Source organism: Oryzias latipes, chromosome 2 (assembly GCF_053564925.1).
Source record: "Oryzias latipes strain Hd-rR chromosome 2, Olatipes_Hd-rR_3.1".
Lineage (NCBI taxonomy): Eukaryota > Metazoa > Chordata > Actinopteri > Beloniformes > Adrianichthyidae > Oryzias > Oryzias latipes.
The window spans coordinates 38,330,230-38,340,848 of record NC_136238.1 but is presented as its reverse complement, the minus strand read 5'-3'; the positions used below and the strand labels follow the sequence as shown (position 1 = coordinate 38,340,848).

General features: G+C 42.7%; 1 long non-coding RNA gene across 1 annotated transcript in view; it reads right to left on the bottom strand.

The window, feature by feature from the left end:
• Positions 1-1,836: 1,836 nt before the first annotated feature.
• The window catches only part of LOC144988195 (uncharacterized), a 30,347-nt gene continuing 21,564 nt past the window's right edge, over positions 1,837-10,619 (bottom strand). The window contains exon 3 of the long non-coding RNA XR_013652028.1: positions 1,837-5,348. This is a non-coding gene — a long non-coding RNA (uncharacterized LOC144988195). The remainder of the gene's footprint in view (positions 5,349-10,619) is intronic.

Genomic DNA, 10,619 nt, shown 5'->3' with positions numbered 1-10,619 from the left:
GACAGATCCCAAATCTGAGGCTGAAATGATCACGTCCTACCAGCTACACTCTGGATTTGGGACCAAAAACCTTTGAAGATGTTGGAGCATTGTTGGAGAATAGACTGACAACATTTGTTTGGAAGACAGATTGACCTTTGACCCCTCCCTCATGTGTTCCACATCCAGCTGCAGACACACCACTACAGCTCCCATTCCACTTCTGATCCAGCAGTTAGAACCAGAGCCTGCATTTGCAGCAGGTTCCAACCCACTGACCACTGATCCACACAGGGGGACGTCCTAAGGGGCGGAGTCAGCCACTGGAGAGAGCAAAAAGGAGAAATGGGGGTCACTCTGGGCCTCTCTGTGTCTGGACCTTCAGAGGGACAGTGGTTTGGTCCAGAACACGGATGCTAAACTAGCTCTCTGGAAACTTGAACTTGTTGAATGGGAAACTTCCTGAAATCTTCTTCATCTGTTGACTTGTTCTTTCTTCATCTGAATGAGCTCAGTCCTCTCCCAAATCCAACTCCATCTATCTTCAGTGCTTTGGACTGAGTTGGAGCAGAACTAAAGCTTTCTCCAGATGTCCTAGTACTTTTAGATCAGTGTCTTACAATATTTGGAGCCCAGGTTCACTTCTTTCCCTGACAAAAATCCCAAAAGGCCTACCAGCCACCAAATAGTCAGAAACCAGAGAAACTTGGTGGTCTGCATTGATGAGAAACCAGTCCCTCCAGGATGACACATGGCTTTTTGGAATCATTTCACACACAAACAAACGGGAAGTTGTGCTTGTTTTTCTGAGAAAATGCAATCAAATGTGTGATAATGGTCAATGTAAATGTTTAGATAAAGGCTGTAGGGGATTCAGGGATTGTGGAGCGGTTGTTGTTTCCTTCTGGGTTAAAGTGCAGTTTTGTGGAACCTCCCAAAGAGGAGAAACCCAAAAAAGAAAAGAAAAGCAAAGAGACAGGTGGAAGCCATCATGAGATTCCTTTCAAACAGGAAGTTCTTTGTCATTTCATGCACTAGTTTCATTTAGCTCTAGTTGTTGAACATTCTAGAAACTCCTAAAAACATTTTCTGTCCACTTTGAAACCATATGGGGCTGACTTGGCCTTGCTCGCTGGGATACGGCCAACATCCAGAAATCTACCAACAGACATTTTTAGCTCTAGTTGTTGAACATTCTATGTTTTGAAGAGGCAGGCTCTTCTAAAAGAAACTAACAGGAGCCCCAGCGCTGGTCTTTGCTTGGATTTGTTTTAGACTTGTTCAGAGTCAAATGCATGTTTTAAGGGGAGGAGGATTATTTTGTTGTTGCTGTTTTTGTTCCTATTCTTACAATCCACTATATGTCCCGTGTTGAATTCTACTATTAAAATGTGGGAAACAAATGTTTATCAAATCCAAATCAATCCAAAAGCCTGGAGACTGGATGGCCGTGGTCCTCCCTTTGACCTGGACAGTGGTTGCCATGGCTACCTGCACACTCACCAAGCTGGAACTTAGAAGAAGAAAAAGAGACCAAAATGATTGATAAAGCAGGTTTTCCAGGGAAATCCCACAAAGTGCTTTCCAAGCTAGAACTAAGAATATCCAGCATGCATTTGGAAAAACTCATTAGCTTCTTGTGGAAAATGATGAGTCATTGGAAAAGCATTCTATGAATGCTCAGAAAACTTCCTCTAAGGTTGTGGTTGTTTGGAGAAGTCCTCCTCTTCAAAGAAGTTCTCCTGACCATCTTCAAAGCCACTTTCTGCTTTTTCAAACGCTACTGTTCAACAAAAACTTGGTTTCTGCCACAAAACCAACCTTAGACACTGAAACAGAATGAATCCAATGCAGAAATGTGTTGACACCTTTAATTCAAAGCTTCAATCAGTTTGAATCTCATTAAGAACATTTCAAAAATCCACATTTGGATCAGGCGTCTTCATCAGAGCACAACTCGTGTTTCCAGGACTGTGACTCACCAATAGATCCTCATTTCCTTCACACAATCTGTTTCCATCATTTGGATTTTTCATAAAAACTTGAGTTAGAAAAGAATTGTTGCCCCAAAATGTCCAGTTTGAATAGTCTACAGTTTGTTGTGTTTGGTTGCTAGGTAACAGGGTCTTTAATGTCTATGATGTCATGGTGGCTTTCAGAGTTGAACTCCTGAATATGACGGTAAACATTTGGAAAATGACTGTTTGTGGAACATTGAGATGTGCTCAGTGATTTTGGTTTAGGTAACTTTGGTTACAGATTCTCTGAGCAAATGCTGCTTCAGCTTCAAGCTTCAGCTCTTTTCTTCTGGCAGAGCTTAGAAGAAATGGAAACCTCCTTTGTTCTGACTGTTTGCTCCAAATCCCAGATTCAGGAATTCCTCCAAGAAGTTCAGCTCAGAGATCATCAGCAGAGAAAAGCCTGAAGTTCTGATGGAAAATGACAACAGAACATGATCAATATTATTGATCCACATGGAATCCAGAAGAAACTCTGAGGTGGAGACATGAAGACACAAGCTTCAGAGACATGAGGAGAAGTCAGAGTGGATTCATTCTTGAATTTCTTTTCACATCTTCTCTTCAGAACATCTTTGTCTTTGATCCTTCAAATCTTCAGGACTCCCATTCTGAAATCTGATCATCCATGGATTGTTTTTGTGGGATCAGATCCAGAGTTGCTGAAAGTTCTGCTGCCCTCTGCTGGTCAAAGTGTCCAACCAGCAGAGGTGTTTCTCTCATCATTTTATCTTTCAGTCACAAACGCACTAGTTATATTTTATGCAATTTAACCAGTTATAAGATATATAAGGCTTTATAACGGCTGTCTTTACTGCACACAAATTGTTTTTTATGAACACAAGTGAAAAAAAGTTAACAGTTCAGTTCAACATTATATTTCTCCTCAGCAGATGGTGAACATTAGTCCAATAAAAAATGGGAAAACAGTTGTTCTGGAGTGTGATTCTGATTTTTAGATAAATGTGATATTCTTCACAGACATTAAAAAATAAAAATGCTTCAGTCTCCATCTAGTCTAAAAGTTTAAACATTTATTCTCCTTAAGTCATTTTATGCTTACGTCTTTGAATAAATACGTGTTTCACAGTGAACGCAGTCCTTCATATTCAAAGTTCCATGCAGATTTGGAACCAAAACATCAATTAATTTACCCTTAAACTTACCCCGGTACGTCTCATACTCTGCTTTTTTGGAACATAGTCCAGCTATGGAACCAGCAGAGAACCAACAAACAGCAGCTTCCTTCAAGTCATCTTTATCATTAGGCCTGGTGTTTCATCTTCCTCTTCTTAACAGATCATAGATTTATTCATTGGATTCAGCTCAGAGAACTTTACTGGTTGATCAAACAGTAACATCATAGTCTTTGAAAAAGATTTAGGCAATTTTGGCAATGTGGGATGGTGCAAAATACAATCAATCCTCCAGTCTGACTGAGATAATTTACACCTCCAATACCAAAGCAGTCGCTGACAGGAAGGAAACAACACACTTTGTAACCCTTGTGCTATCTTAGATGACCCCACCCTTACATTGACGTGTTCTCCCTACCATGACAAAGGTGTATAAAGGTGGAACATTTTCATGTAATCCATTGAACCATTGAAGATCACAAATCATTGAAAAAAAAAAGGTTCAGCGCACTGTCTAGTGGGTCTAGATGACCAAACTCCCAACGTTAAAATGCCTGGGATAGAACAAGGGTTAAACATGATCACTAAATGTTTTTGATGTAAACATTTAATAGAATGTTCTTTTTTTCCTGGACAAACAATATTGTTTTATTTAAACTTATACAATAAATTCACTAAATTAAACTAAGGCTTGAAATATTCCTACATTTTTATTTTTTTGTATAAAAAAATAAAGTTCTTTCTTTTAAAAACAAAACGTCTAAATGACATTTACACAATATTTTCCCATATACTGTACAAGTTTTCTGCTCTATGTTTTTCTGTTTTCGAAGTTGAGGTTTTTCTCTAAATACTTTATAAAAAAATGTTTTTGTTTCAAAAGAAAAGCTACTCAACTGTGTGTGATCTAATGTATTATACTAAATTACATTTATGACTGAGCCATTTATCAGCCATAAAAACTATCTCTCACCTGAATGAGTTTTCATGTGTGTTTTTAGAATAGATATTCGACTAAAACTTGTATCACATTCCTTACAAGAAAAAGGCTTTTCTCCTGTGTGAATTCTCATGTGTATTTTGAGAGTAGATAGTTGACAAAAACTTGTATCACATTCTTTACAAGAAAAAGGCTTTTCTCCTGTGTGAGTTCTCATGTGTGTTTTTAGATCAGATGTACGACTAAAACTTTTTTTACATTCTTTACAAGAAAAAGGCTTTTCTCCTGTATGAGTTCTCATGTGTCTTTTGAGACTAGATGAATAACTAAAACTTTTACTACATTCTTTACAAGAAAAAGGCTTTTCTCCTGTGTGAGTTCTCATATGTCTTTCGAGAGTAGATATACGACTAAAACGTATATCACATTCTTTACAAGTAAAAGGCTTTTCTCTTGTATGAATTCTCATGTGTGTTTTGAGATTAGATATTTGATTAAAACTTATTTTACATTCTTCACAAGTAAAAGGCTTGTCTCCTGTGTGAGTTCTCATGTGTCTTTTGAGTTTTGATTTTTCACTAAAACTTTTATCACATTCTTTACAAGTAAAAGGCTTTTCTCCTGTGTGAGTTCTCATGTGTGTTTTGAGTTTTGATTTATGACTAAACCTTTTATCACATTCTTTACAAGTAAAAGGCTTTTCTCCTGTGTGGGTTTTCATGTGTGCTTTGAGAGTAGATATACGACTAAAACTTTTATCACATTCTTTACAAGTAAAAGGCTTTTCTCCTGTGTGGGTTTTCATGTGAAATTTCAACTGAGGCCGCCCACTAAACTTATTACCACATTTTTTAGATGCACAATATCTTTCATCAGACCCATTTTGGATATAACTTCTGTCCCTCCTCTTCCTCTGATCTCCTTTCTGTGGGTCTGTCTCTTCATCTGTAGTTGATTTTGATTCTTCATGTTGGTTTCCTCCATCATGACTATCAGTTACATTTAAGATCTGCTGATTGCTTAGATCTGCTTCTCTGTTCTCATCTTCCTCATAAGTAGGAATCTCCATCAAGGTATCAGTCTCCTGCTTCAGATCAAGCTGCTCTTTATCCTGACTGATGACGACTTTCCCTGGTTCCTCTTTAATCTGTCGAGGTTCTGGTTCCTCCTGTTCCTCTTTAATCAGTGAAGGATCTGGTTCCTTCTGTTCCACTCTAAAGTTCCTCAGCTGGTTGCAGAGATCTTCCTCTTCGGTCATCCAATGCTGGGGGAGACCTGCAGGAATACAAACACAAGAAAAAGCCCTTTTATACTTTTAAAATAGTTTGTGTATTGACAAACACCAATAAAAGTCAAAAACTGCTCAGTCAGGAACCTTGTAGTTGAAATTTTTAAATGTAAACTATGAAAAACTGTTCATTCCAGCGGCGCTGGATGGGCTGCCCGTCCGCACGGGTCGGGGTCTCCACTAAAGCAAACGGCGGTCGCCCCGGCTGGCTGCCTGGACCTGGACCTGGACCTTGCTCCGTGGGGCGACGCTTTCTGGCTTCTCTCTCTCTGTCTGTGTGGGGTGGGTGGTGGCGGCGCCTCGTGGGATGGGGCCCCTGGGCTGAAGGGACCTGGGCCCTATGCTGGGGGGGGGGGGGGGGGGGGTGTATTAGGGTGATGGGTGGGGGGGGGGGGTGTCAGCCTGCGTTGCACCTTGGGGGGAGGAGCTACTTGGCAGTGGTCCCCCTCCAGTGGTTGCCGTATGTAATAGTCCCCCCCCCCCCTCTGGGTTTTATTTGCACCGTAGACATGTAGGGCTCTTAGTAAGGGGGTGCTTGGACATCACTGCCTGCAAGCAGCAGATGTCCTTTAGCGCCCTACCTGCCAATTTTAACTGCACTGTAGACATTTAGGGCCCCTTGGTGGGGAGGGTGATGGGACATCACTGAGTAATCAGGAGATGTCCCCTAAGTGCCCTACCCGCCAATTTTAACTGCACCCCCAAATATAAACCCCCAAATATACATTCCAACATAAACACACACACATGCACACACCCTCACAAACACACACGCACGCATTTGTTTTGGTTTGATTTGGTTTGAAATGGTTTCACAAGGAAGGTGGGACCTTGGACCATCTGTCCCCTACCCCATCCCTTGTAGGGGGTACTGGGCCCTTGGCGACGGCGGCAGTGTTCCCTGGGTGCTGGTTTCCTGGGCCCGGCGGTCCTCTCTCCACGCAGGGAGAGGGATCCCTGAGCTTTCTGGCAAGGCCAAGAGCCGGGGATCACATCACAGCTGAGCCAGGGGGTGTCCGTGTCCCTGTGTTGTGGGTTCTGGTCCTTACCCCCGAGCGTTGGGCCTCGCCAAATTTCCAAATGTGGACGACCCTGCTCGGGCCATGTTTACAACATCCCTTGTGTGGACCCCCTCTTCTCTTGGATGTCTTCCTCCTGGGCAGGAGCGGCTGGCGCCTTGCCTTGCTCCTTCATGGACCAACCGTGGGCCGGGTGGGTGGCAGCATGGAGCGCGGGCCGGGTCTCCCTTGGGGGGCCCTGGCTCGTACCTGGCGGTCGGGCGGATGCCCAGAACTCCTGGGTGGTGATGAGGTGCTCATCTGGGGTTGTGGGCACTCTTCTGGGGCGGGGCCCTGCGTTGGGCCCTCGCTGCATGGCGGGGGGCTGCTCTCCTGGTTGAGCTGGAGCTGAACTCTCTGTCCCCCGCCCCCATGCCTCCCTGCTCTCTGGCTCTGGGGGCCCCGTGGGTGGTCCTGCTGGGCCTAGCCTGGGTGGCGGATGCAATCACCTGGGGGGCGGTTGCTCTTCATCTGCTGCCGTGCAGGCTCTGGCGGGCCTTGGCTGCCGCAGCTGCTGTGGCAGGGGTCTTGGTGTAGGGATGGCTGGGCGCTCCCCCTCCTACTTTTCACCTTCCATCATGCATTTTTTAGAGGAACATAAAGACTCACTTGAGCACAGGTGTTAGTTCACCTTTGCACCAATATTTTGCGTGGTTTAATGAAATATTTGATACTAGTTCAGGGGTGGGCAAACATGGGGGGCGGGCTGGATCCAGCCCGCCCCCATGTTTGGTCAGGCCCACTGAACAATATCAGAGATCCATGGTTTTTTTTTCTTCATCTGCCCACATAATCAAGAAGTGGCATTTTCTTCCCCCCTTCTGCAGTCTGTGCTCCAACCTGAATTCCTTTAAAATTCCTGTCAAACAGAACAGAAGACAGTTTTCCCTTTCTACGTCGCAGTTCATCTTTACCGGTTTGGCTCAATCTTTTAGAGCGATTATGCTGCGTTTTTTAAACAGCACCCTGTTCTATGTCCTGATTGGCAGGAGACCCTGTCAATCAATCTCCTCAGTCCGTGCCGTGAATCCTGTACGCGGAGCTCTTCAGATCTATAGAAACCTTTGATCCATCAGATCTTTGTTTTTATTCTAAGATCCTGGACTTAATTTCCATGAAAGTTTGAGATTTCAAACAAGAGAAAAGGATGAAAATGTTCATGTCTGTCTGAGAAAAGTGTATGTAGGCAGTGAGGAGTTTTACTGCCATAAACTTCTGTAATCAGACTCCTTGGATTTCAGGGATCATGGTTATTTTTAGAAAGAAACTCCTGCAATACAACGGGGGAACTCTGTACTGGTGAAAAGGTAACGCAGATATATGCGTTACAGAACATGTAGAAATTTTCTTTTTCATAATTATGTCCCCTAAATTGGCAATGGACGATGTTTGCTGTCAACGACCGGGATGGACGATGATATGGCAAATGGCGTATACTTATATAGCGCCTTTCTTCCTACAAGGACAAAGCGCTTTACAGTCACAGACCCATTCACCCAGTCACACACACATTCACTCACACATTCAGACACTGGTGGCGGCTCCGCTGCCAAACACAGGCGCCCGCCCACCACCAGAGGCAAGGTGGGGTTCAGTGTCTTGCCCAAGGACACTTCGACTCATGGGCGTGCAAAGCGGGAATCGAACCTGCAACCTTACGATCATGCCCTACCGCTGCACCACGGCCGCCCCAATGATATCTAGATATAGATACAGAGTCCAAAAAAAAAGCCAATTAGTCCCATTTCTGCATTAGAAAAAAGCAAACATAAGAGAATAACATTTAAAAGCTTTTTCTAGATAGATATCTTATCTAATTGCTATTCGTTATTTTACTTTATTACTTTATTTATTTTATTTCCCAACTAACGACTCATCTGCGATGATCCAGTATAAACTGAGGGAAGTGACTTTATCAAAAAAAGTAACAAACAAAATAGAAAGAATTATTTCGCTCCGCACTTGATTAGTCAGGTGGACCAGCTGAGAGTGGACTTACAGCTTTGTGTTTGATGGGAAGGGGGGCGGTGCTTTGTTACATGAGCGGTATCAGGGCTCCAGACTAACTTTTTTCACTAGGAGCACTGTGGCCCCTACTGAAAATTTTAGGGGCACAACCAGAAAATTTAGGGGCGCATACCGTAAATAAACATGCTAACCAAATCTATTAATTTACACTGTATTACAAATAAATACTTTAATAATAGATGCCGAAATTACAAGGTGCTGTTTCAAATTCAGTGTCACATTTTATTAACTGTGAAATGACCGAAAGGTAACTACGGTAATCATAGTAAATAAAATACCATACATTAAGAATAAAAAAAAGTTTTTACTAACAAAGTGATTACCGTAGTAACCGTTCTGTCATTTCACAGTTACAAACAATACTTAAATGTATGTAAACATTAGGGGATGGAAATTCAAGTTGGCCAAGATGCACAATAAGCGTGTTTGAGATCACCCAGATGGTCGCAACGCTGTGCAGATCACCTGGTGTGGGACATATATTTTTGTTTTTGCTCCAACATCACCTGTCAATCAAAACCAAAAAATATCACGAGAAAGGGGTGGGAGCAAGTTGCCAACCTACGCAAACACAGCTGGAAATTTAGTACTGAACTGACTGAAAGCTGCCCTACAGACTAGGGTTGGGCGATGTCCCTTAAATTGGCAGTTAACGATGTTTGCAGTCAACCATCGGGATGGACGATGATATCGTCGGGGGGGGGGGGGGGGGGGGGGTATTTTTAATTTTTCGCCCTTATATAATTGCTATTTGTTATTTTACTTTATTACTTTCTTTTATTTCCCAAATAATGACTCATCCGCGATGATCCAGTCTAAACTGAGGGAAGTGACTTTAAATATCCTGCGTTTGATTAGACTGGTGGAGCGAGCAACCGTTTCTCTAGCAGAGCAGACGGACTTACAGTTTTAAGGGGAAGTAAGGATGCTTTGTTACGTGTGGGAGACTTAGGACTGTGATCCGTCCCACAGCTCTAAGTGAAAGAGCAACCGGAATTTAGGAGAAGCGGGTCTCCCGGTAAAAGTGTGTGTCGGGGCAAAGCTTGGAGCGCTAGCTAACGCAGTGTGTAAGCTTTGAAGCAGAAAGGCCGCTCAGTCCTTAAGAAAGCGTTCAAACAATCACGTGGATTCGTGTTTCCAGTTATGTTCCGACAAAATAAAGGCTGATGTTATTCCCACATATTTACGTGCAGCCAGGATGCAGATTGCAGCGTTTCACGCATGGATTTTATGTTCATGCTAATGTTGTTAGCCCGTGTTAGCATACTGCTAATCCTGGCTTCCTGCTCCGTTTTTCAACAGACAAAACACTGACCACATGGATTAAAATTGAAATGATGAGCGAACAGGCGCTTCATAATAACCGTAACATTAATAAAAGCACGTTTTGGAGATCATCTTGTATATTACAGAGCTGACGTATCTATGTATGTAGCCGCTCGGCGGAACTAAGTTTCGCTTCCGGTTTTTAAAAACACTACTGCGCATGTGCGAATGATTTATTCCGACTGAGAATGTGACCCATGTGAATGTTTTTTATAATCTGAAAACGTTTTTCTGGGCCCATCTACACGGTTGGATTCTAATCCGACCAATAATCCTTATCAAGATATTTTGCACATGTAACCGCGTCTTATGGTGTGACTCGCAGCGTGACGGGGGCGTGGCATCACGATGGTATCGTCCATTGGCACAACCCTACTACAGACTAAAAAACAATGCATTATGGGACATGTGTCCTGATGGGTTTTTGTAGTTCAGTGATCAATTAAAATAATTTAAAATACCAACTGATTAAAAAAAGGCTACATACATTACAAAACATTAAAATAATTATAAAAGACATAATATCACAAATCACAGATCATACTAAAGGGAATAGGCATATTAATAGTAAATTGAATGTTAAGGACAACAACTTCCTGTTCTCCTTCAGTCTCGCTTTAGCTTCGCCTTCATGACGCAGATTTTGGGTACATCCCATAGTTAGGAGATGAGAAGAACATGGGGAGTGTTATCGACTGGTACAAGCCCTGAAAATGTATCATGAGCGTTTTCGGGGATATTTTAGAATGTCCGTCTTATTTCTTCCCGGCAGTGTAGACGCTACTTGGCGTATATCTTCTTCGCCGTTACGTATGTGTGCTCAGCAAGACAGTTTTGTGTTTGAGC